The sequence below is a fragment of the Canis lupus genome, chromosome 35, assembly GCF_048164855.1.
Source record: "Canis lupus baileyi chromosome 35, mCanLup2.hap1, whole genome shotgun sequence".
NCBI lineage: Eukaryota > Metazoa > Chordata > Mammalia > Carnivora > Canidae > Canis > Canis lupus.
In genome coordinates, this window is record NC_132872.1 from 20,970,077 (window position 1) to 20,994,207 (window position 24,131).

At 33.5% G+C, this 24,131-nt stretch overlaps 2 long non-coding RNA genes across 3 annotated transcripts in view; one reads left to right on the forward strand and one right to left on the reverse strand.

Annotated features, from left to right (window-relative positions):
- LOC140624963 (uncharacterized) overlaps positions 1-4,427 on the forward strand; it is a 32,315-nt gene extending 27,888 nt beyond the window's left edge. Inside the window, exons 2-3 of the long non-coding RNA XR_012024382.1 lie at positions 2,166-2,296; positions 4,149-4,427. This is a non-coding gene — a long non-coding RNA (uncharacterized lncRNA). The remainder of the gene's footprint in view (positions 1-2,165; positions 2,297-4,148) is intronic.
- LOC140624962 (uncharacterized) overlaps positions 1-24,131 on the reverse strand; it is a 95,381-nt gene that overhangs the window by 22,797 nt on the left and 48,453 nt on the right. The gene's annotated exons all lie outside the window — the stretch shown is intronic.

A 24,131-nucleotide genomic window follows, 5' to 3' on the forward strand; every position in this document is an offset into this window, starting at 1 on the left:
GAAGCAAAGTAAGAGGGGAATTCACATATCATTTCCTTTCTCATTGTTTAAACAATTCTATTGAGGGTGATGCATTTCATATTAATCAGCTCAGGTGCTATAAGACACACTATAGACTGGGTGGCTTAAATGTCAGAAACTTATTTTTTTCACAGTTTTGGAGCATGAAAGTTCAAGATCATTGTGCTAGCATGGTTGGGTTCTAGTGAGAGTTTATATAGGAGGCTTTCTCCTGTGTCCTCACCTGGCAAAGAAGGAGAGAAAGAACAAGATCTCTGATGTTTCTTCTTTTAAAGCATAAATTCCATCATGATGGCTCATCATCATAACTTCATCTACACCTAATTATCTCTCAAAGTTCCCATCTCCAAATGCCATTACACTGGAGGTTAGCACCTCCAAATATAAACAAATATATTTTGGAGAGACACAGTTTAGTCCATAGGACTCTTTTTACCTGGGATAGAATATGAATTGTAAAATAAAAGCATATACAGGTATATGGTCTGAATTTACACTGATACCTGTGTGAATATAGATGAGTGTAATTAGAGTGAGGTAAGAAGTGTGGTGAATTATAATTAATAGCAGATTATTAACTTCAAAAACATATGCCTTAAAGACACCATATCAGAGCAAGGTTTGTAAAGACTATAGTGTTTTAAAGACTACAGCACATCAGAGAAAAACAAATCAGAGGCATATTATAAGACTGAAGAAAGTCTTATCCTGGAGTGTGATCCATTGCTGATGGAACAAATCATTTAAAAAATCTTAAGAGACAGAAAAGTATAATTTCAATTTTTAACTAGGATCAAAAGAAAAAAAAAAGAAATCAATATCAGAATATTAGGAATTTAGGGTATAAAACACTGATGACATATTAACATTGATTTTAGAAAATAGCACATTGATCATCTGTTTCCAAAAAAATAAATACGAAGTTAAATTATCTCTGGAAGATGCATACAAATGGGATTCCAACAACTAAAATAAAATGCAGCAATCACAGAAATAGATGCAATAAAGCACAATCTGAACTTGATAGGAGTCAGTTTTTTATAGACATGTTATCAATTAGTGAAAGTCAATTAGTAATTTTTTCAAGGTGTTATAATAACTTCTAACCTCATTCCTCACTCCTTGAAAGTTGTCAAATGCAAAGGCAATAGCTGTTAAGTCAAATAAAATGGCCCACACTCAGCTGAAGAGTTCTCTGTTGCAACTAGTCTTAGACACTTTTTATGAATATCGGTGAAAGTCAACATGATAGAATTCTCATTTTTTGCTTGCTTTTCTCATTTCAATTAATTATCCAGAAGCACAATCAACTTAGCAGGTTTCCTTTAGAAATCCCTTCTCTATGGCACTGCACCACAAAGCAGACAGTTTAACTAGATAGTTTTATTAGGATGCAATTAACACTTGGTGCCCAAAAAAGCATCCAATCCATCTTTTTATTTAGCTCAAGTGAAGAAGCACCACATAATGCTTCCACAGCAAGGTTCTGATCATCAGAGTGTTGACAGCCCATGTCCTTTGATGACAAGAAATTGTAGTATAAACAGACATATTTAAAAATCCTCCAAATAAAAATACATTTGATAGTAGAAATATCTAGAACCTATACATTTCAAAAACAGCTAAAAAAGCTATGAGCCTTTTACCCAAAGTTTTAAGGATAAATAAAAAGTCAAAGTTCTTTTGTATAAGATCTCACAAAAATATTACTCCAGATAGATTTGTTATTGAGAGTCATATTTTACATCTAGATGGCAGTGTGTTTGTGAGCTGCTCTAATTTTTGCTTTGAGGTTTTAGTTTATCCCACTGAATTATGCAGAATTTGATATAAGTAGAGATTTAAAATTAAGTTGATTAGAATTAACAGAGTAAAAACTTAGATAATTCTGTTAAAATACACATAACAGATATGTTCTCAATTAGCCTATTTTTAAAATCTTCTTTAGTAAGACAAGTTCTATATTTATTAAAAACATATCATTATATTCATTGTCCATGGAGTAGCTAGAGGAAATGGGAGTGAATTCAATGGGTATCATTGATAAATATGGGTAGAGATCACAGAAATATATTTGACTAAACAATGTTCACTGTCCCTTGACTCTTGTAGAAAATTCTGACTCCCAGTTATATATGATACAGGCAGAAAAATACAATGAGTGCAGTCCGTGGAGGAGGTACAGAAAGAATATAGGGCAGCTGGAGGAGAATGGCAAGCCATACTGCTTTGGAAGAAACCAGGAACCAGGTGATGTCATTGCTTTTAAACTACGGTAAGTACTTTGAGAATGGGAGTCCATTGAAACCTTTTCAGTGAGGATGAGCATGACTCAATTACATGCCAGTTGCTGAATAGAGATTAGAGATGAACAAGAATAGAAAGGTTATTAGGTTATTGCAATAGCCCAAGAAGGAAAGATGGTGGTTCAAACTACGATCACACAATGTTAAAGGAAGCAACAGAAGTTAAACGAGATATGAATAGATTATTAGAGATGAAAAGAGGAAGTGATTGAGAGTGACTCATAGGATTCTGGCTAGAGTGGCGAAGTGGGCCACGGTATAGTGTTTATTCAGTGTAGAGATGCTGAAAGAGGAGTAGTTTGAGGAAGAGTTGATAAGTTCACTTTGTGATATGTGTTCAAGATGTCTAAAAAACTTATAAGTGGGATGCCTGGGTGGCTCAGCGGTTGAGTCTGTCTTTGGCTCAGGGTGTGATCCTGTGGTCAGAGGATCGAGGCCCACATCAGGCTCCCTGCATGGAGCCTGCTTCTCCCTCTACCTGTGTCTCTGCCTCTCTCTCTCTCTCTCTCTCTCTCTGTCTCTCTGTCTCTCATGAATAAATAAATAAAATCTAAAAGAAAAAAAGACTTCTAAGTGAAGATACAATGGAAGCAGTTTCCTATAATAGTCTAGGGTTCAACAAAGTGTGATTTCTATATGTATTTGGAGATCATTAGTATATTGATAAAAACTGGACAACTACAAAATGAAAAGTTTCTCTGGATATAAAGTGTATAGGGAGAAAAGAACGCTCTGTGCATAGAGGAAGTTGAAGCGTTGTTTGGAGGAGAGTTTCCTTTAAAGGAGACTGAGAATTGAAAAGAGGTAGGAAAGAAAACGAGAAATATGGGACAACTAAAGGGACAGTGTTATGTTACAAAAACATAGTTTTCAACGTGTAATGCTGTGCTGAAAGGGCAAATAATGTAAGGACTGATCGACAGCCAATGGAGTTAGTAATGTGGAGTTATTCACTTCTTCCAGAGAAAAATCTCTCCTCATTTCTTAAGTATATGACATAGTTTTACGGGCACTAATATGATTACTTTCAGCTTGAATTTCAATTGCTACTTTATCTAAATTTGTTAGAAAAACATCCAGCAGCTCTCAGTCATATAGCCATGGCAACAGGCAACTAGTTAAACACGTGAAGCCTGCCAGTTCACACAGTACCCTTATATTTGTGAAGCAAGGTAGACGATACTTCTAATCATAAACTATTACTTTAGGTGTGCCTGATAAATCTATAACACATCCTTCCATGTGAGTCTCGCCCCAGAGTTAAGCATCTTCTATATGGGATCCCTTGGGCATTAACAGTTATATTATGAACATCCTTGCTTTCTAAAGGAAAATCTTTACAGCTCAAATTCTCATCAGCATTCAAAAATATTCTAATGATAACATAGACATGATAGGCAGTTGGCAAGGCATTTTGTTTATTGTTGGCTAGGGTGTACACTTGTGTGGTGGGGGTACTTTCTGGAACTGCTCAAATTTCCCCTTCGTAAAAGTAGCCCTAACTGACCCAGCATGGGAAACAGAAGACTGTTCTGACACTAGCCTTCCCAGAACAGGATGAAATCAGCACTGGGTTAGATAGCCTGAGGGAATGATTCAAGGGCAGATCTCATGGGAGGTCTGACAAGACCAATGCCATCAGTTTCAGATGCTGCCTTTGGGAGTCTGATGAATGTTATAAAGGTGTGCATTTTTGCATATTTTCTAGACACACAGCATTATTTATGAGCTGATAAATAACCATTGTTTAGACATTGACTTTTTAAATTGCATGTTATCAAGGAAATTGTGGTTTTTTTATTCTCTCTCTCTCTCTTTTAGCGGTGTTTCTCAGTGCTGGAAGGATTGTGTAAAATGTACCTCTATCCAGAAGCTGTCTCTGGAAAGTGCAGCTCAGTATGACTGGAGCAAGGCCCAGGACTCTGTATTTTTAAGCATTTCACGCAAACTTCAAATGCATATTTCTGGCTGGGAATTACTGGAATGCTATCGAAGCACTTGGCTAATGCTACTGATGGCTTCTTGGTGGCTGTATAAGTGGCAGAAGCGCTTAGCAAAATGATCTTTTTGCACCTTGTAAGATTCTACAGAGAAATACTTCCAATGCTGAAAATAAAAGTAACTTTTGGCTGTAAAAATGGCTCAATCCCATCCCTTTGAGGCAAGATAATAAATCTCTATGAATTTGTCCCTGAGGAAAAATTTTCATTTTCAGAACACTTTGCCACTTTTATAATGGGGGAAAGAGCAATAAAATGCTTGTGGCAAAACAGCAATTCAAAGCTCCACTTACTAACTTCTTTTGAACCAAAGTTGATGGTGTCTGTGAAAATTGTCCTCCTTTGGTAACCAAAAAATGCATAATGCTTTCATACTTTTTTTCCTGTTATGTGCAATGAGGGCATTTTCATCAGCTTCAGAAAAGGAAACATGCAAAGTCTTAATATTCCTATGTATCAATCAATTTAATAGGAGAATGACAAAAGTTTATATTTAGTTAGAAAACTCATGGCCTTTTGATCATTCCAAAGGATATTGGGTATGAATCCCTCATCGTGTGCAAGCCCAGGTAACAATGATTAGCTTCAATGTAAGAGATAACTTCTACATCATTTATAGATACATGTATATCTGTGAAAAAAGTCTTTTAAACTCCAATTCAGCTTCCTTATTTGGAAAACCAGATATTTGGAGATATTTTCAATCTGTGTAGCATTTAGCATGTTCAACATGACTTCAACAAAAGCCTCCGGGCAAAATATGCTCTCCTCCTATTTTTTAAATAAATAAAGCTTTGTTGATCACAGCCATAATCATTCATTTGCAAATTGTCTATAGCTGCTTTTTCATTACAATGGGGTGTAGTAGGTGTGGGAGAGGCTACATGGGCCAAAAAACCTTAAATGCTTACCATATGGTCCTTAATAGAAAACGTTTGCTGATTCCTATTTCAGACCGTTAGTAACACAATATTCAATTGAAAACTGCTTTGACTCTAATGGATTAGTTTACATAACCTGAGATTAAGTGGATCCTAAAATGAATAATTTTGTGTCAAAATAGTATCATTCAGGACCCAACTGGTCTGTGATATCTCTGTACATGGTCACAAGATGATTTTCATTATTTCAATTTGTAGAGACCATACAACATTCAGTTATGAAGAAAAGTATTTTTATTTTTGATGTGTGTGGGTACATTCTTTCTATCAGACAGAAAATCATCTTCCTAGAAGCCTCCAGCAGACTCGCTTTGAGTCTCTTCCTTTGGACACTATTTAGTGACATAAACATACCTAAATAAAACATAAGTTTGAAGAATGTAATTACTATCACTGACTTAGGGGCTGAGAGATAATCAACTGTATGCCATTGGTGCCCCATCAGCAAGGACAAATTAGTGGATGTATATGGGCTAGACATCCACCAATGTCTGCCAAAGAGCTCCAAAATACTCAGATCAGTATTTGGATATCTGCTCTCATATTTCCTAGCTGCATAAAAAGCCCCACTGAATTTATCCCAAATAGTGATAATGTCGTCCTTAGTCTGTTTATGTGACATGAAAATGTGATAACATATATATTCCTAGCACATGGCCTCAACTTCCCAACTTCCCCTTTGGACAAATGTCACGAGCATTAAGGAATCCAATTTTTCCATCTAGTTCTCAAGTCATCCCTGTGAGTTTTGGAGTTGCCATCAGTGAATCTCTATGAAAAATGCCTAAGTCCAGTTACACATGATGGTTAGTTTTTTTTTTTTTTAAAGATTTTATTTATTTATTCATGATAGTCACACACACAGAGAGAGAGAGGCAGAGACACAGGCAGAGGGAGAGGCAGGCCTCATGCAGGGAGCCCTACGTGGGATTCGATCCCGGGTCTCCAGGATCACGCCCTGGGCCAAAGGCAGGCGCTAAACCACTGCGCCACCCAGGGATCCCCATGATGGTTAGTTTTTAAAGACGCTGGTCTGTATTATTACATGCATAGGACCAAACTTGAGTTCATTTCGCAAAGCACTCTGAGATTTCAATTCATATGTCTTCTCTGCTGCCTATAAAGTAAAGCTTCTTTGGAGTTATTTAAACTTCAAATTGTGAGCCTACCTCAGCCAAGAGATGTTCCCTTAGTAATAAAAAGGTAGGTAAATGAGTCATAGTCATATATTTTTTAAATTTCTCATAAAACAAATGGCCTTAATGTTTACAGCTTCCAGTCCTTTTTCTAAAAAATTTAAAGCACATAACCATGATTTTATTCAAGAATGAATTCAGATATACAAGGATACTTTCTTGGTTTCTTCTGGGGTCAAGATATATTTTATTTATTTTTCTATTTATATTATACTCACTGAGGGAAGAAAGAGTAAATTATGGATATAAATAAATGAATTAGTTTCATGAGGGTTTTCTCTTTGAGACTGATATAATTCTGTGGGTTAATTTTTGTGAATTATGTGTGTTACAATTAAGATTCTGACCAACGTCATCAGTAGAAAGTACATTGCAACCAAAAACAATGATTTATATATGGCTGATAACTGGTTCTATTGGATTATTCCCAATACTTTGTCTAAAAATGAAGAAACAGGATGCCTATGCAGCTCAGTTGTTGAGTGTCTGCCTTTGGCTAGGGGCATGATCCTGGGGTCCTGGAATCGAGTCCCACACCTGGCTCTATACAGGGAATCTGCTTCTCCCCCTGCCTGTGTCTCTGCCTCTCTCTCTCTGTGTCTTTCATGAATAAATAAATAAATAAAATCTTTAAAAAAAAGAAGAAGAATCATTCACAAACATATGAACATTTTCATCAGAACTATAATTCAAATTATGTTTAAGTCTGGTATCTGATGTCTACATACAATTTTATAAAGTAAATTAAATAGAAATACCAAATAATTAGACCTTATTCCTTGGTGTACATGATATTTCCTCTGGCTCTAGTCAACTTAGAATCTAAGGAATGGAACATAATGTTTTCATGATTTGTTACACATAATTTCTGAATATGTGTATATATATAATTTTATACTTATATGATATGATTTATATATAGACAGAAAGGAGAACAAAGAGAATCTTTATCTGGTTTGGGTGATTGGATTAATGGATTCAGTTTTAAGAGTCAAGAAAAGGACGATTAAAATAACTAATAAAATCTACATGTACACATTTATGAAGAGAGACAATTGCATACTGATTAAGATTAAAGACTTTGAACTTCGAGGATGTATTTCACATCTATTAATTAGCTGTGTAGGTCTCTTCAGTTCCTTTATCTGGAATATTGGATAATAAGAAGAGCTACCACATAAAGTTCTAAGAATTGAAAGAGGAGATGCATTTAAAGTGCTTAGAAAGTTGCCTAGCATAGAATAAGTGCTCAATAAAAATAAATTAATACTACTCTTATCAATATTATTACTATCATTAGTATTACAATTCCATTGGAGAAGCAAAGAGATAAACAAGCACCAACGAGGCTTCAAGGTGATAGAGACAGTAAAATGTTTAAAATGCCTAAAAAGCATAAAAATGAATAAAAATCATTAAAAATATATAAAAAACAAGGAAAAAAGTAAAAATAATATTTCTTTATTTTATTAGATATTATATATAAAGATACATGAATATACAAATGCATAATATATTGATATTGTGTATATATCAGCACATATATGTGATATCAGTACATTATTATACCAATACACATATATGTACTATATATGCATTATTTTTATATATATATATATACACACACACACCATTACATTATTGTATCAGTTTGTATATAATAATAACAGAGAGATGAATTTACCAGCAAGATAGATAGAGCAGCGGATAGAATTATCCACAGAACAAAAAGATAATGACAAATAAGGAAGTGAGGTTAAGAGGCCTGAGGAATAAAGGAATAAAGGAACAAATTACTAATAAATGTCAAGTAAGATTTCTATAATAAGGAAATTGAGAGAATAGGAGTAATGAAGTGGAGAGAAATAATTAGACATAAAGACTGAGATGAATGAAGGACTGAAATGATGAAATAAAGTAAATCTTCATAGTCAATAATGTATGGAGTAGGATATAAGGGAAGAGGTCATGCATACAATGGAACAGTTTAAAGGGCATAGCAAATATCAATATGGATACATGTCAAAAGCATGCTGTTGAGTTTCACATGGAACAAAAGGATACAGCTAGTGTTGACTCCATTCATATAAATTTAAAACTATACAAAACATTGTTTATGAATATAAACAAAAAGTAAAAGAAAAAAGGCCCTTCATTTTCATTTAGGAATATAAATGTGAGGAGTAGGAATATAAATATAAGGTAAAAGTTAAAGCCATATTTGAAAATAGTATACACTATGTTTAGTAGGCTGATGAGGGGTATGAGATTTAAGCTGTATCTTAAGTATTTTATGCCTTTGAAAAAATAATTGAGACCAATAGAACAAAATATTAACATTACTGTATTGGTAGTGGTAGGTGCCTAAGAGTGTGTATTTTAAATCTCTCTGTGCATTTAAAATATTTCAAAAAAAATTTAATTGTTCAGCTTTAATGAGATTTAGGAATTTACAAAAGATAATTCTTAAGAAAAAAATCCAATGGGGGAATTCTTCATTAATTACAAAGTTAACACAAACCTTTGGGAATAGAAATAATTTTTTCCCAAAGACTCAAATAAGCTGACCTACAAGGAATGTACCTTATCGCTCAGAAAGTTAGGGAGCTATGTCAGTTTTGCCAGGAAATGAAACTGTGGTTCCAGAAAGTCTAAGAACTTTAGTGCTGAAACATATTCTACTAAGGGTCATTTCAAGAGACATTTATAAACCAGATGCTCCAAATTCATCCTTTACCAGCACAATTATAGAAATAATTTAAGGGGAAGAATCTATAAATAGTTTTTCTTAAAAATTAAAAATGTCTTTACTGAAAATATTAATGTTGAAGAAAAAATGAGAACACATGCTAAGTAAAACAAAATTCCACAAATGCTTCAAAGAAAAAAAAATGCTTCAAAGAATGAATGCTTCTATGCTTCAAAGAATGAATGCTCTATGCTTCAAAGAATGAATGTTTCTATGCTTCAAAGAAAAAAAATGTGTTTCTATATGAACAGAATAAAATATATGAACTACTGTAGTATATGGAATGATTTCACTATATTTCCTGTTTGCTATATGATATTAGGGTTCAATGACAAAATAAATTTTATAAAGGCAAGGACTATATAGAACATGAGATCATACTAGTGAATCAAGCCCGTTCTGTTTTCATTCTTTCCTGCTATTCTTATGCTGACACAGCAGAACCTTTCTAGAATCAGGAGTGAGCACTCAATGGTTTACTGGTGTCATCTTTCAATCATGATGTTAGGCTTAGATCCCTTCTGCTTGATTCTGGTGATTGAGGAAAATTGTTGATCAAAATTTAAAAACCTTTCAGCATTACATCAAAGACAATCTTGTTTCTTAGAGGCACGATAATGAAGATAGAGAATGGAATTAGCTCTTTGGGTCTCTAAAGTGTTTTCTTTTTTTAATTTCTGGTTTTTAAAACTTTGCACACATGTATATATTCATTGTGGATAAATTCTGATGTACTGAAAAATATCTATACTTTACCCATGTCTAACAACTGCAATCTCACCACTTAGAACTAATTGTTATTAGCATGCTATTCAAATAGATATTCATATATATTATTTTTAAAACATAAATTGGGGATGCCTGGATGGCTCAGCGGTTGAGTGTCTGCCTTTGGCTCAGGTTGTAACGCTGGGGTCCTGGGATCGAGTCCCACATTGGGCTTCCTGCATGGAGCCTGCTTCTCCCTCTGCTTATGTCTCTGCCTCTCTCTATCTGTCTTTCATGAATAAATTAAAAAAAAAAAACCTAAAAAAAATAAAAAATAAATTAAAAAACCCCATAAATTGGCTCCTTTTTACAGGTAATTTTGCAATTTGTTTTCATTCTTTGGCCTAACAATATAGGGCAAATGTCTTCCTATGCAAATACATATTTATCAGTTTCTGACTGTTTAATTATCATCAGTTTAACTTACTTCCATTGTATTTTAAGTTTTGGGAGTTCTGAACATTCTGGTACAGATATCCCTGCATGTGAAATAAATGTAGAGTTACAGATACTACAAAATAAGTCTATGTAGAAATAAATCATGATAGTCTTCATCACAGAACTTCTTTTTCTGACCTTGGAGAGCTGATCTGAAAGCCAAATCTCAGTAATATCTGTCTTTTAAAAACATTACCAAAGCTCTTATTCTTGGGCAAATAATTCAAAACTAAAGGTGTCAGTTCTAAGTAAGACAACTTTTCTGCTATTCTCAATAGCCCACAATTGCATGCCAATTTTAAGAATGGAGTCTTTAATTAAAAAAATGATAATGACGACCACCATCATTATAACATGGCTGATAATACTATGTGAAATATGGTCTCTGAGTTAATGGACTGTGAATTTGATAGATATTAATATTCAATGACATGTTGTGAGGTTTACTTGAATATATGAACCTGATGCCTACTTTTTGAGTCTTGAGGCTGTTAATAGATAATAAAATCAACAGATTATACTTTAAAACTTATATTTATTAAGTAATCTCTACCCCCAATGTAGGACTTGAACTGATGACCCAGAGATCAATAGTCACATGTTTTACCAACTGAGATTAGTCAGGTGCCCCCAAAAGATTATACTTTAATGAGGTTGGCTATTTATGGATATGAATATTTTGCGAAAAAAAATAAGTACTGTTGACCCTTGAACAACAAAGGGGTTAGGAGAACTAACCCTCCACTCAGTAAACAATCGATTTATAATATTTGACTCCCTCAAAATTTAACTAGCAGCCAACTATTGACTAATGGCATTACCGATAACACAATTAATTAACACGTTTTGTATATGTATTATATACTGTATTGTTATAGTAAACTAGAGAGAAGAAAAATGTTATTAAGAAAATCATAAGGAAGAGAAAATACATTACTGTACTGCATTTATTGACATAAAATCAGTCTATGTGTAGATCCATGCAGTTCAAACCCATGTTGTTCCAGAAACAACTTGTATCTGTTATAGAGCTACTTCTCCAGCATGTCATTTGTGTAGCTTCATTTGGATAGTTGTAAAACTGAGGAACTGTAACATGGATATATTACAGGGATAAAAAGCAATGTTACACATTTTCCCCTAATTCTTACCAAACCCATGCAATATCAATCCAACTATGAATCTATAACATAACAGGTAATATTTAACTTTGCACATGTGGTTTTTCTTAATTGTAAAAAATTTTCTGACATTATCAGATTGCCATAAAAGTTAACATTTGCCAGTTGTCTGAAGCAAGATGTAAGTGGAGCAGAAGAGGGGTTTTATTCTTGCATTTAAATAATTACTTTTTTAAAAATAAGTGGATAAATTGGGAGCAGCTGATATCACATGCTACTTTTTTACCCTGTGATTGAAATTGTACAGAAGTGATATAAGGAATATAGGCTGTTGAGAAAAGCTGGAAGGGATGGTATTCTTCACCCAAGTAGGAACCAGTGCCCAGATGAACAGAGTGTTCTGCACAATATCATACTCTTATGTACTGTATTATCAATTACAACAGATGGTATAATTGGAAGGACAAAATAATCATTAATTACAGAGCATTCTTCCCCAAGCTTTCAGGAATAAAACATGCACTGGGGGGAGTATGCTTATGGAGTCTCATCTAGTATTCATGAATATCAGTTAATCTAAACCTAAAATGAATACAAAAAAAAGAGCATTAACCCTTAAGTATAAATCAGCCCTAATGTAAATTCCTTGCCTTCCAAAGTTGGAATACATCTTACAAGAACAAGTAATAAGTTTGCAACTGGTTGTTGCTGTTTCAATGTTTACTGCTCCAAAACAAGATGTGTTTAAAACTAAGAAATTATGGAATTTAACTCATCCTTTGAAGTTTCCCTTTTATGCCAGCAACGTATGCTAAGCACCTACTGTGTGCTAGGCATTGCTCTAGGTGTTGGAGACACAACAATGAGCAAGAAAGCAATATTTTTAGCCTGTCCTTTTGGAACTAGAAGTGCAGACAGGTAAAATAATGAAAAGAATAAAAAAATAAATAGAGTTATGTTTAACTGCTAAGAAAAGAGGAGTGAAGAAAGTCAAAAATTAAGGAAAGAAAACTACATGATATATGGTCAAGGAATCCTTTTTGAGATGGTAGGAATGATCAGAGAGCTAAGGTACAAATGAAACTAGGCATACTATTATCTGGGGGAAGTATAATTCATACAAATAACATGGCTACACTATCCCTGAGATGTGAGCAAGTTTGACAGTTTGAGTTTTTAATTTGAGACACTGATTTATTAATTGATTCATTAAATAGCTAGTGCGACCGAAGGTGACATTAGAGTAGTCAGCAGGATAAGGATGTATAAGGCCTATATACAATAGATGAGCTCAGATTTTATTTTCAGGAAACAGAAAGTCATTTCAGGATTTTAAGTAGAAGAGATCTGATCATATTTTGACTGAGTCACATGGCTATGTGAGGTAAAGGTAAAAGCAAAGACCCATGAGGAAGCTTTTGCAGTTATCCAGGTGAGAAGACATGGTAGGTCCAGGTAGTGTGACAATAGTGGAAATGGAAGGAGAAACGCAGGTTACAGAAATGCCAAGAGGATTGACTCAATAGGAATAAGATACAGAAAGTAACCAAGATGACTCCAAGTGTTATGCTGTGACAAATTTGGGAGAAGACGGAGAAACCTGGGAGGAGAGCTAAATTAGAAAGACAGTAAATCAAAATTCTGTTTTGGATATTTGAGATTTGAGGACATCTTGTACTAGTGCAAGAAAAAAAAAAAGCCAAGTATGGAGTCTAGAACAAAGGGATAAAGCCATTACTGAATTATGAATGTGAGTGTCACCAATAGAAAAAAATGTATGTAAATTCATGGGACTGAAAGCAAAGAGATCAATATTGTTGGAGCAGTGTGAGCAGATAGTAGAAAATGAGATTTAGAGTAGGAAATGTGGTTTATGTAGGGCCCTATAGTTCATTTTAAAAACTTTATTTTTATTCTAAATTAAATGAGAAGCAGTGGGAAGTTTTGAACAGAGGAATAGGTTTTGTGTTTTTAGATGATCCCTGCTATGTAGAGAGTAGGTTGGAAGGAGAAGATAGAAACAGAGAGACCTGTTAGGATATGCTACCGTGGATTCCATGTAAAGTGTACTTAACAATGGGAGTATTTAGAAGCAAACTGATTCTCTATATATTTTGGAAGTAGGGACAAGAGGATTGCCTGAGAGATTAGATGGAAAACATGAGATAAAATGATAAATCAAGAAAGACTCCTAAGTTTTTTGAATTCAACAACTGAAAGGATGGAATGATTATCAACACAAAGTTGGAAGGATAAAGGCTTAAAGTGAAGCCATGCATATATGAAGTCAGAGTTCTCCCAAGAAAAGGAACAATATATACACCCAGGAGTTTTATTATAAGGGATTGGCTCAAGTGATTATGGAGGCTGAGAAATCCCAGTCTGCCATCTGCAAGCTGGAAACTCAGGAAAACTGGTGGTAGGATTCAGTTCGAGTCTAAAGGCCTGAGAACGATGGGGACCAAGGGAACCACGGGAATCAAAGGTATAAATTCCAGTTGAGGGCAAGAGAAGATGAGATGGGATGTCCCAGGTCAACCAGTGAGGCACATAAAGGGTAGATTCCTCCTTCCTCTGGCTTTGATTCTATTTAGTCCCTCAAAGGATTGAATGATGCCAACCAACAATGGAGAAGATAATCTACTGAATCAAGCAATTCAAATGCTAATCTTATCTGGAAATACCTCCCACAGATTCACCCAGAAATATGTTTAATCTGAGCATCCCATGGCCGGGCAAGTTGACACATAAAATTAACCATCATGAGTACATTTGGGTGGAATATCAGTTTTATGTATGCTTACTTGAAGATAAGTGTCCAGATTACCAGGTGGTTGTTGTCTTGCTTACAAAATTGGCAGAAAAAGGAAACAGTAGTTACAATAGGTTACTTATGGTCCTAGTTCCATATTGGTCGACCAGGTTTAGCATGATAAAATAGAGCATATTTCACTTAAATACACCTTAAGCATAATGGCTCTTGAATGATAGTACTCAATAGCCAGAGTCTGTGAAATAAAATTTATGTCAACCACCATTATGACTCTAGTTAAGATAGCTATTTATTCACTATCTATAAATGCACTTAATCATATTACAATTTTCTCTATGATATCTGACCTGATATCTGATCTGAATTTTATCATGTATTCTGGCACTGACCTTCCAATTCATGTGTTCCTTTACTGAAATTACATATATACTTTTGTACAGATAATGATTTGCATTGGGTGGGGCTATTTTCTTTCTTTCTCTTTTTTTGTATATTTTTTTATTGGAGTTCGATTTGCCAACATATAGCATAACACCCAGTGCTCATCCCGCCAAGTGCCCCCCTCAGTGCCCGTCACCCAGTCACCCCATCCCCCTGCCCACCTCCCTGGGTGGGGGCTATTTTCAATATGAGTAGGTGCTCCTGGGGCTGAAATTAAAGTCACCACATTGATTTATCTTAGAAACTCAGGTTGGGCTTCAACCATCATTCTTGAAAGAAAACAAGTGTAATTTAAACTCTCACTATTCTTTCCCCCCACTCCACCATACAATAGTCTACACAAGCCCAATGCTTACTAAATTTTATATATACAGGATCATCCTGACTTCCTGTTTCAGCAGACAAGGGGATGATTCAACCCTAACATATCAGCATAGAACAAAGCAGCCATATGGTGCACATTCTTCTTTGAGATAAGTAATTCTGGCCAGCTTCTTAATTGATATTTTTCTATATATATTCTCTGCTTAAATTTTATCTACTAGATAAACAAACTTCAGGTAGCACATAGCAATCTACAGACTGGGTTAAGTTTAGTTCAGCCAAATAAAATGTTGGATTACTTAGAGCTTATCTACAACAAAGCTGTCAAGTGAGAAAAAAAAAATTGGGACCAAGAACCATAAAACAGACATTCTGGTGATATTTCTGGTTCTTATTTCCTCATGACTTTTGGATAGTCAAAGAACAGCTTTCTGTGTCTTTTCTGCAAAGAACAAGAACAGAGTAGCATGATAAAAACAAAACAGAGCTAATGATGATTCTATTTTTGGTTCTCAAAGGGTTTCATTCAATGTCTCTGCACACATGGTTTATGTATTTCAAAGTGAAGAACACTTAGTAGTCAGAATTTGTGCATTTCTTTTTATGTTATCCATCTTTACTTCTATGGGTTAAACCCAAGGAGATCTTTAAAGTCACCAATATTTTCATGACTTACATTGTATCTGATTTGAGACACAGAAATTCAATTATTTTCATAAAGACAAACTGTGAAGCCTTAAATTACATACTTATCCTATTTGCTCTATTTTTTATGTCCATGTTTATCTTCATAATTTCATTTGAACTATTTCCACCAAAAGGTGTATGAACACTCAAATTTAGATCTTGACTACATAGAGAGGTACTATGTGATCAGGACCTTGGTATTGAAGAGTTCTGCATTTTTAATGCTTTCACTTTTGTTCTATAGTGACCTTATATGAACTATGTGTTCTCCATGATTTTCTGATGTTTTCTAGCTTAATGTACAAGAATATTAACCTTGTATTCAGAGAAAGCATGAACTTATCAAGAATTACCAAAAAAGATAATTGACTTTAAAGGAGAATAATAGATACCATAAAGACGTTAATATTATAAAGTCACAGGAAATATGATTTCTTATTTTCTGTGCAAAGGATGTATGGGTAATCATCTGATAACAGAAAAGGTTAGGAATAAAGAATGTCTCATGTTTTAAAAATACATGAAAATATGCTGATAACTGTGTTTATGTACTCAGTGTCTTGATAAAGCCTAGACATTACTGGTACAGATAGTTGCCTAATACTCTGAAAATTAGGAACACATTAGGTCACTACTATTAGACTGAAGTTAATGTTTGTTAAATGTATTGTTTTTTTACCTTGCATTAGTGTATAAGCTTGTTTAGGTCCTTATCTTTAAAATATAGATATTATCCTATTGTCATCCACACTTGTTACTTTATATCCATTGACAACTTCCTTAAGATTGCTCTAAAGAAAAGCTTGGTTCATTGGGTGAACTTTCTATTTCTTTTTTCCTGATTAATTAATGACACATTGCAAAAATTTACTTCATTTTTCCCCCCACCTGATAGGAAAAAATGAACTTATCAAGGCTCTGGTATATTATTATAAGATGAGAAGGCCATTCCTTCTGTTTTCCTTGATGTCAGTCACAACTTTTCCTTTTAATTTTAATTGTTAATTTATATTTATCAAAAACAAATATATGCTAACAAGGAGCATGAAGGAGTTGATCCCTGCAGCTCTCTCTATAGCTTCATATCAATTTATAATTATTACAGACAAAATATATGAAGATACAGATACATAAACAAGCAGAAATAACAAGTATACAGGATTACCTATCCCGAGAATACCGCTGTTAATATTTCAGTGTTTGCCTTTTAGTTGTCTTTCCAGGTTTCTAAATATACACACACTACACACACACACATATAAATTTCTCATGTCACAAGCTGAAGAGGGTAACAACTCTAGTTTTTATTAGTTTTTCATATCAGGGATTAATTTCTGTCGAGCTTTCCATCCATTGTCTAGGGTATAAAAATTTTAAATGCTGGTCTGGCACCCTAAATTCACAGGAGACTATTTTGACCTAATTATCTAGGCATTCTGTGCCACTATGTCTATTATACTTACAGCATATTAACTAGATTATTGGGTACTTTTTGTAGGAGAACGTTATTCTGGATACTATTATTTCATGGATTTCCCCAAAGAAGCAAGATGCACATTTTGCATCTTTTACATTTAGATATTCAAATACATCTGCTTATTCTATAATCCCTTCCCCAGTGATTTATATCTGAAGAGAGGTGGGGGTGCAGAATGAGGATAGAGTGTAGGACTTCACGTGGTAGCATATACCACCTCTTCATATAGACCTTGCTGTTTACTTTGCAACATTTTAAATCTTAAAAGTTTAAAAAAAAATTCGGGCTTTTATAGCACAATTTTTTTTTCTGTCAACAATAACTAGAATTTGAAAGCATACTTAGATTTTAAATGCCATCAATTAGCTTATTTCATACCAGTACACCATATTTACTATCCTCTCTGCAATATCTCATCAACTTCCAGTTTTTAAAATTATTTATCTACTTCTTACTAATTTAATATAATTTTTTGTAATCTTTTAAAAATCACAAAAAATTTAGGTCTCAGTTTTCATGTTGATGTGGGAACACATGGAAGTGAATTACATAACAAAGAATTGCACTTTAAAAGTATTTCAAAATATTATCCTTGTGCTTAGTCTTTACATAGGTCAAATAATTTATGGAAGATCATCAGCACATAGCCTTTTCTAACAAGTTTTATGATCTAGGTATCAAACAAATATGTGTAGATTGTGTCATGTGTACGTATATATGTGTGTGTAGATATATATATATATGTAATATATATATATATAGTTGTGTATATATATAATATACACTTGGTCATTTAAAACTAAGCTTATACATCCATCCTATCCCACTGAGGCACTGCAATAGCTTTAAACCAACTTTGATGCCTTTTTTTTTTTTTAGGTAAGCTTTTATAAAAATTTTAAGAATTTTAGAATGTACTTGAAAATGTTAAGAGTTTTTTTTCTCTAATAGTTGCCATGTTTAACTTTTATGAGATTATCATTTAAAAATAAAATCACTAGAAAATTCTGAAATTATATGTGTGCTTTACTTTTAAACCCATTGGCTGAAACAACATTTACTATTTAGAGAAAATAAAGAAAAGAATTAGTTTGAATATACTTAGGTAAGACAGTGTTTCACTATCAGATAGTTCACAATAATAGCAAAATATATTTTTCTTGATTTATACGACATTAAATTTTGCTGTGTTGCTGGATGATTTTTTAAAGATTTTATTTATTTGAGAGAAAGAGAAAGCATACGAGCAGGGGTGAGGGGTTGCAGGGGGAGGGGCAAAAGGAGAAGGAATGAGAGGAGAGAATCTTAAGCAGACTCCCATGGAGCACAGATCCTCACATGGGGCTCCATCTCACAACCTTGAGATAGTGACCTGAGCCAAAATCGGATCGGATGCTTAACCAGCTGAGCCACCAAGAAGCCCCCACATTGCTGGATTTTTGAAAAATACACAATACTTGACAGTCTTTAAATACAATTCCCATATAGTAAGCTCTCAAATTTAAAGCATAATGAGAAATGCTTATGGTAATGTGTAGCTTACTCTGTAGGCAACAGGTTAATCTATGCTTTTCTATATTTTTCTACGTGACATGTTGCTATCTTCTTACTTGAAGGCCTGAGAGTATGTATTTTTAATGATTGTAGCTGAGCTGATCCTAAGTGTTCGTTTTGATTACAGTCATTTGATCCATCCCCTCAAAGATTGTATGTTCTTTAGGATAGCATAAACTGTCAGTGAAAGCTTTTGCTGGTTATCTTTGCAACTTCCATTAAAGTTCAATCTTAGTTTTCCAAACAAATAAAACTGAGACATCTTCATATGGTTCTGTATTTTTACAAAGCCCTAGATACACTTTCCAAAAGGTAGAAACACCATATCGAGATACAAGTTGCCTTATTTACTCAGTAAACATACTTTAGGGATGGTTTTATTTAGTGGAAACAAGTCAATTTTCAGAAATATTTGAGGTCTCTTCTATTAGGACATGTATAAGTGTCAGATGTGATTTCTTGTGCTAGAAGCATTTTTCTAAATGGATACTTGCTCAGGATGCTAGCTACATCTTTCATTGCCATAGAGACAGCAGGTCAATGGATAAGTAAATATGTAGTCTTGAATATCAAGTTAAGGAATAATCTATTTTAGCGATCTTTGCTTCTGTCAGAGGCAGTCTTTTATTCTCAATAATTCAGCACATTTATTTATTTATTTATATATATTTTATTAATAGTGGAGACATCCTTACTTTTACTAAGTGCTTTGAAATACATGATGAAAAGTAAAATAAATCAATATTATTATTATTATTATTTTGTTAATAAAATAGTTTAAAGCTCAGGACAGTTTAGTTTTCAGAGAGAAACTCATTGATTTCACAAGCTAATGACTTACTTTTAAAATTATGAATGAATGCCATTGCAGCTCTTTCTTTATTATGGAGAACATAAATTCTCTTCAAACTGGCATTTGGTTGGAAAACATCAAACTAGCTTATTTCCATCCTGATGTTATAGTTAAAAAAAATAACTTATAAACTGTGTTAGAGAATACACGAAAATAATTTACGGTACCCATATCTACTTATCCATTTATGTATGTATTATGTCATCAGATGAGAATATCCTTGAGTAGCTATATAATACTTACTAGTGTTTATAAAGAATAAAATACCATAGGATATACTTTATGAAATATAAATTAAAAGATACAGTCTTAAATTGAAAGTCTCTGGAAAACATCTTAGAGTAAATATGCTTAGTCAATTTGCCAGGCATAACCAGTTCTGTATTTGCCACAACCTGAAAATAATGTCAAATTTATCTATTCTTTTCTTCATTTTATTTGGCATGGAATTTTTGGAGTAAATGTAAACTTTGGGATCTTATAAAAAGTAGAGAATTCAGGCTATAATCAATAGTGTGTCACTCTTTTTTTTTTTAATCATTTGGCAATTATTATAGATGAAGTATAACAGTTTTTTGAACACCTGTGATTTTTCTGGAAGAAACATTATGAAGAAATGAAAAGTGGGAAGATGTCACGACAGTGGCCTGAAGGGTAGTTTTTAATAACAAGTGAAATTTTGGGCTTCAGCTCTTACTTGTTCAAACTTAGCTCTCCCTGCTCATGTACAACCACAGAAGCAGTTCCTCGAGGTCACCTTCTAACTGTGAAAGATTGCTATACATTCTCCTGGTGATTTTTTTTTTTAGAATAAATTTAAGTAAAAGAACTTTTGAATGAAAGATAATTTGGAATTAATCAGTGGAAACTGGAAAGGGTAGAAAGGGATGTTTGGGAAATGTATTTTTCAAAAGTAAGAGAAAATTGACAGTAAGTGAAAAAAAAGAGAGATGATTTATCTGATGATCCTCTGGGTCAGAGAGTCTATAAGCCTGATTTATGAATAAGAAGCATTGTATGTGAATTTTAATTTATTGTCTAGGGTTTTGGTCTATAAGAGACTCAAATAATTCTAAAGAAAAATACTCAGAACCAAGATTTATCCTAATTAGGGATTCACAAATACCTGTGGGAGTACATTTGGTCATAGAGCAGACTCCAATCTTTGCTTGATTGTACATTCACCTTGATTTCCTTCATGTTCCTTGGACTAAGAATTCAACTCTATTAGAGGGTAGTTGGGCATTTCTTGAGGGTTGCAGTTTAACAGATATTTAGGCCAATGGCCATCATTCTTCTTCATTAATTTTTTTCTAGCGACTATAGAAATAATGAGAATTTGCTACATCTGGTAGGCAAAGTATAATGTTTCTGATTGTAGATGCACAAATATGTCCCTGGACTTTTTGGAAGAAAATTAAAATGGAGGAAATGACTTTCCAAGTATAACTCAGTTAATACTACATAAATCATTGGGGAAAAACTAAAATTGGGGAGACTTACAGACTGTGGATGCTACTATATTAAGAAGTACTTAATTTGCTATATTTTATTTATTGTCAAATTTCTATCATGTTCCCTTATTTTAAATGATACTGTTTTTCTTAAGACCTGCACTATATAACTACAAATCTCCCCTTTTGAGATTTGAGATTTTAGAAACGTTTGAGATTTTAGAAACAATTGAAATTGTCAAAGATGGAAATAACAAAAAGGAAAATATTCTACATATATTGAGAAAGCTTCTGAATACTTTTCTGTACATTCTTTTAGTATAAGTTTATCTAAAACAGAGCTCTTCACTAATTCCCTGTTTCAATTCTGTCTTATTTTAATTCTGCATGAAAAACCTCTCTACCTTCACTCTTCTAGACAAAACAGCATTATTCTCATCTAAACATATCCACTTATTCTTGTCTTTTAGAAAGATTTAATAGTTGAAACCAATTAAAGAAAGAAATACAGCTTAATCATATAGACCAAAGAACAGGGCATACCTAGGGTCATAGTGCTGTCTCTTTACCAAATAACAAGCTATTTATCTGCATTTCTTTGCTTTAATGTCTTAATCTGAAACATGGGAATTATAGATGCATTTTTTAATCTTAATATGTGAGTGTGCACATGTGACTGAGTTTGAGAATGTGTGTGTGTTTGTGTGCATATATGGAAGCTGTTGCAAGGTAGTGCATGTAAATGCATGTGAAAGGGTTTGATTGTTTGCTAGCAGATGCTAACTCAATTCCCCATATAATTATTAAATAAGTTACTTCTAGTTTTGAGGGTTTGTTTAATTCACATAACAATCTGATGAGCCTATTACTATATTATTAAGAGCATCATAAATAATTAGAATTAAACTATTATAAATGCAAATGAACAAAATCCTACATGATCATTGTTTTACATAGTCATATGTCTGTTAGATTTAACAATTTCCGTTAAATTTACTGGTTATTATTGAAAATGATCCCAGCTCTATTCTAGAAAGAACTTAATTTTTCCACTACAAAGATCATCCCAGATATGCCTTCATTTCCACTCCTACTCTAGTCTAAACAACTAGCCACATTCCTCTAAACAAATTTGCAGTCATCAGTGTATTTTCAGTGTGTTCTGGGTCTGCAGAAATAAATTTTGCACTTTCTAGCTCTCACCTGGGAGCTATAGACCACACTATGTGATCTAGAATAGGCATTAATTACTGCTTTAAATCTCCCTTTTGGGGAGGAATAGAAGAGAATATTTAGCACTTAGCTAAAAAGCAGAAACATATCTTGGGAAATTCTCTCTTCCAGAGTCAAGGCACGCGTGTCCTGTTTGGCAATCTTTATATACTTTTCCCTAGCAGATCAGTTTTCATCCTTTAAAGCTCTTTAAAATAACAAATGGATACACATTATAATAGTGTAAAGTATTAGAGAGTTCTATTTTCTGTAGTTAAGAGAAATCTAACTGTGTTAACAAGTGACTGCTTACTATTGCAGATCATTTTAATTCCTCATTAGAATTGGTCAAAAGCGACAGATACATAGCCCCATTACAAAGGCTAACGCAAAGACAAACAGAATGGATTTTGGTTCTTGTGCCTTTTCTTACTGATAAGCTCTTATTACGAAGACATTGTATTTCTAGCTATATAATCACAATTTCCTTTCTCCCCTCATGATATAGCCTAACCATTTATACTATTTTATAGCAAGGTGATTAAGAGGAAGATCTAGGACAGATCTGAGTTCAAGGTCATGTTCTACCATTTTCTAGATCCATGACTTATTCTTCAGATGTGTCACTTTCTTCAGGTGTAAAACAATAGTAAAGTAAGGATAAAGTCATAGTACATTTGAATCATTTAGCATACTTTGGCATGTAAGTACTCAATAAATATGATATTCTGGATTGATGATTATGATGATAATTCTGATGATGACAATACCTAAAAATGAACAGAAATAAAGCAAGCAGTATAAAGGACTTATGGTGTTGAAATTCATAAATCCCTAGTTACTTGATCTTTGATACAAGTAGAGGACTTAAATCATCATTAGTGCACTATTATTAGCTATATAGAAGGAATAAAATAACTTTTTTTCCACTTCCCATTGATTTCTAAAGTGAGGAAATGTGAAAATTTCCACCTCACAAGTCAAAAATGGATTTCAATTTGGATAGCTCCGTTCTTTCTTGTAAGACTTCTCCTGTTGGCCCTACGCTCAACTTGTGAGTCTAAAGAAATGATTCTTATCCTTACTTCAGGAGTGTAAAAAAAGAGAAAAAAAATCTATAGTAATGAACCTTGAGTGGAAATCTTTTTTAGGGATTTTCTTTGATCTTTCCATTACGTCAATGGTGTTGACAATTAGGTCATAAAGCACTGCTGTAAAGAGGTGAGTAAATGTGGTGGAAGCTGTTTTCTTGTTGATCTTTCAAGGGCAATTTAATTAGCTGATCATCAGCTCTTGAAAGCCAAAGCTAGATAATTGGGCTAGGGGCAGAGTAAATTGACTTCTTTGACAAGTGAGCTTATTTAGAGAATTACTTTAATTTCTTTGTCCATTGCAGGGACCCTGTAAGACCAAGCAACATCGGAATTTCATGGACATGCAAAAAATTGTTCTGATTTATTTTTATCCTTTTGCCTTCAGTGTCATGCCTCATTTTTAGTATTTCATGTGTTAAAAGTACAGGGATCATATGTGCATAAACTAAAATATGTCTAAGAAATCTGTCATTTGTGGCATAGAAAAGAATTACTCTGGCTGTTTTTAGGGCAATATGACAATCCTCTTATGATAGTTGATTTTATGGTCTTTATGAAAAATTAATTCTAATGTCCTAACCAAACGTAATTGAAATAACTTGTATTCTTTTTAATGTCGCTAATCTTCCTTATGCTAGTTAGTTAGGTGAATGTCAATACTTATGTATTTCTGTATTTGATTCATGTTACTACATCAGACTAAAAAAAAAAGGCAAAAAAGA